This window comes from Scyliorhinus torazame, unplaced genomic scaffold (assembly GCF_047496885.1).
Source record: "Scyliorhinus torazame isolate Kashiwa2021f unplaced genomic scaffold, sScyTor2.1 scaffold_931, whole genome shotgun sequence".
Taxonomy (NCBI): Eukaryota; Metazoa; Chordata; class Chondrichthyes; order Carcharhiniformes; family Scyliorhinidae; genus Scyliorhinus; species Scyliorhinus torazame.
This window is the reverse complement of record NW_027308658.1, coordinates 28,091-31,972: the sequence shown is the minus strand read 5'-3', so window position 1 is coordinate 31,972 and position 3,882 is coordinate 28,091.

Genomic DNA, 3,882 nt, shown 5'->3' with positions numbered 1-3,882 from the left:
GTGAGCACCGGGTCGCCCGCGCGCCAGCCAGGGGCCTCACAGGGGCGAAGGTCAAACCAAACCGGCCTCGAGCTCGCAGGTCTCGGGCCGAGCCGAGCAAGGCTCCGGGCCCAAGAGATCGGTTTTCAGGAGGAGCCGAGCGCGACCGAATTGGGGCCTGTTAAAGTGCCCAGAATCGGAGGAGCTCAGGCAGGGAGGGGGTGTCGGGGCTGGAGGGGTTTAGCGATAGGGAGGGGGTGTAGGGGCTGGAGGAGGTTACAGAGATAGGGAGGGGGTGCAGGGAGCTGGAGGAGGTTACAGAGATAGGGAGGGGGTGTTGGGGCTGGAGGAGGTTACAGAGATAGGGAGGGGGTGTAGGGGCTGGAGGAGGTTACAGAGATAGGGAGGGGGTGTAGGGGCTGGAGGAGGTTACAGAGATAGGGAGTGGGTGTAGGGGCTGGTGGAGGTTACAGAGAGAGGGAGGGGGTGTAGTGGCTGGAGGAGGTTACAGAGATAGGGAGGGGGTGTAGGGGCTGGAGGAGGTTACAGAGATAGGGAAGGAGTGTAGGGGCTGGAGGAGGTTACAGTGATAGGGAGGGGGTGTAGGGGCTGGAGGAGGTTACAGAGATAGGAAGGGGGTGTAGGGGCTGGAGGAGGTTACAGAGATAGGGAGGGGGAGTAGGGGCTGGAGGTGGTTACAGAGATAGGGAGGGGGAGTAGGGGCTGGAGGTGGTTACAGAGATAGGGAGGGGGAGTAGGGGCTGGAGGTGGTTACAGAGATAGGGAGGGGGTGTAGGGGCTGGAGGGGGTTACAGAGATAGGGAGGGGGTGTAGGGGGCTGGAGGAGGTTACAGAGATAGGGAGGGGGTGTAGGGGCTGGAGGAGGTTACAGAGATCGGGAGGGGTGTAGGGGCTTGAGGAGGTTACAGAGATGGGGAGGGGGTGTAGGGGCTGGAGGTGGTTACAGAGATAGGGAGGGGGTGTAGGGGCTGGAGGAGGTTACAGAGATAGGGAGGGGTGTAGGGGCTGGAGGAGGTTACAGAGATAGGGAGGGGGTGTAGGGGCTGGAGGTGGTTACAGAGATAGGGAGGGGGAGTAGGGGCTGGAGGTGGTTACAGAGATAGGGAGGGAGTGTACGGGCTGGAGGGGGTTACAGAGATAGGGAGGGGGTGTAGGGGGCTGGAGGAGGTTACAGAGATAGGGAGGGGGTGTAGGGGCTGGAGGAGGTTACAGAGATCGGGAGGGGTGTAGGGGCTTGAGGAGGTTACAGAGATGTGGAGGGAGTGTAGGGGCTCGAGGAGGTTACAGAGATAGGGAGGGGGTGTAGGGGCTGGAGGAGGTTACAGAGATAGGGAGGGGGTGTAGGGGCTGGAGGAGGTTACAGAGATAGGGAGGGGTGTAGTGGCTGGAGGAGGTTACAGAGATAGGGAGGGGGTGTAGGGGGACTGGAGGAGGTTACAGAGGACGGGGTGTAGGGGATGGAGGAGGTTACAGAGATAGGGAGGGGGTGTAGGGGCTTGAGGAGGTTACAGAGAGAGGGAGGGGTGTAGGGGCTGGAGGAGGTTACAGAGATAGGGAGGGAGTGTAGGGGCTGGAGGAGGTTACAGAGATAGGGAAGGAGTGTAGGGGCTGGAGGAGGTTACAGTGATAGGGAGGGGGTGTAGGGGCTGGAGGAGGTTACGGAGATAGGGAGGGGGTGTAGGGGCTGGAGGAGGTTACAGAGATAGGGAGGGGGTGTAGGGGCTGGAGGAGGTTACAGAGATAGGGAGGGGGTGTAGGGGCTGGAGGAGGTTACAGAGATAGGGAGGGGGTGTAGGGGCTGGAGGAGGTTACAGAGATAGGGAGTGGGTGTAGGGGGCTGGAGGAAGTTACAGAGAGAGGGAGGGGGTGTAGGGGCTGGAGGAGGTTACAGAGATAGGGAGGGGGTGTAGGGGCTGGTGGAGGTTACAGAGAGAGGGAGGGGGTGTAGGGGCTGGAGGGGGTTACAGAGATAGGGAGGGGGTGTAGGGGCTGGAGGAGGTTACAGAGATAGGGAGGGGGGTGTTGGGGCTGGAGGAGGTTACAGAGATAGGAAGGGGGTGTAGGGGCTGGAGGGGGTTACAGAGATAGGGAGGGGTGTAGGGGCTGGAGGAGGTTACAGAGATAGGGAGGGGTGTAGGGGCTGGAGGAGGTTACAGAGATAGGGAGGGGGTGTAGAGGCTGGAGGAGGTTACAGAGATAGGGAGGGGGTGTAGGGGCTGGAGGAGGTTACAGAGATAGGGAGAGGGTGTAGGGGCTGGAGGAGGCTACAGTGAAAGGGAGGGGGTGTAGGGGCTGGAGGAGGTGACAGAGATAGGGAGGGGGTGTAGGGACTGGAGGATGTTACAGAGATAGGGAGGGGTGTAGTGGCTGGAGGAGGTTACAGAGATAGGGAGGGGGTGTAGGGGGACTGGAGGAGGTTACAGAGAACGGGAGGGACGGAGTGTAGGGGCTGGAGGAGGTTACAGAGATAGGGAGGGGGTGTAGGGGCTTGAGGAGGTTACAGAGAGAGGGAGGGGGTGTAGGGGCTGGAGGAGGTTACAGAGATAGGGAGGGAGTGTAGGGGCTGGAGGAGGTTACAGAGATAGGGAAGGAGTGTAGGGGCTGGAGGAGGTTACAGTGATAGGGAGGGGGTGTAGGGGCTGGAGGAGGTTACAGAGATAGGGAGGGGGTGTAGGGGGCTGGAGGAGGTTACAGAGATAGGGAGGGGGTGTAGGGGCTGGAGGAGGTTACAGAGATCGGGAGGGGTGTAGGGGCTTGAGGAGGTTACAGAGATAGGGAGGGGGTGTAGGGGGACTGGAGGAGGTTACAGAGATAGGGAGGGGGTGTAGGGGCTTGAGGAGGTTACAGAGAGAGGGAGGGGGTGTAGGGGCTGGAGGAGGTTACAGAGATAGGGAGGGGGTGTAGGGGCTGGAGGAGGTTACAGAGATAGGGAAGGAGTGTAGGGGCTGGAGGAGGTTACAGTGATAGGGAGGGGGTGTAGGGGCTGGAGGAGGTTACAGAGATAGGGAGGGGGTGTAGGGGGCTGGAGGAGGTTACAGAGATAGGGAGGGGGTGTAGGGGCTGGAGGAGGTTACAGAGATAGGGAGGGGGTGTAGGGGCTGGAGGAGGTTACAGAGATAGGGAGGGGTGTAGTGGCTGGAGGAGGTTACAGAGATAGGGAGGGGGTGTAGGGGGACTGGAGGAGGTTACAGAGAACGGGAGGGACGGGGTGTAGGGGATGGAGGAGATTACAGAGATAGGGAGGGGGTGTAGGGGCTTGAGGAGGTTACAGACAGAGGGAGGGGTGTAGGGGCTGGAGGAGGTTACAGAGATAGGGAGGGGGTGTAGGGGCTGGAGGAGGTTACAGAGATAGGGAGGGGGTGTCGGGGCTGGAGGAGGTTACAGAGATAGGGAGGGGGTGTAGGGACTGGAGGAGGTTACAGAGATAGGGAGGGGGTGTAGGGACTGGAGGAGGTTACAGTGATAGGGAGGGGGTGTAGGGGCTGGAGGAGATTACAGAGATAGGGAGGGGGTGTTGGGGCTGGAGAAGGTTACAGAGATAGGGAGGGGGTGTTGGGGCTGGAGGAGGTTACAGAGATAGGGAGGGAGTGTAGGGACTGGAGGAGGTTACAGAGATAGGGAGGGGGTGTAGGGGCTGGAGGAGGTTACAGAGATAGGGAGGGAGTGTAGGGGCTGGAGGATGTTACAGAGATAGGGAGGGGGTGTAGGGGCTGCAGGGGGTTACAGAGATAGGGAGGGGGTGTAGGGGCTGGAGGAGGTTACAGAGATAGGGAGGGGGTGTAGGGGCTGGAGGAGGTTACAGAGATAGGGAGGGGGTGTAGTGGGTGGAGGAGGTTACAGAGATAGGGAGGGGGTGTAGGGCTGGAGGAGGTTACAGAGATA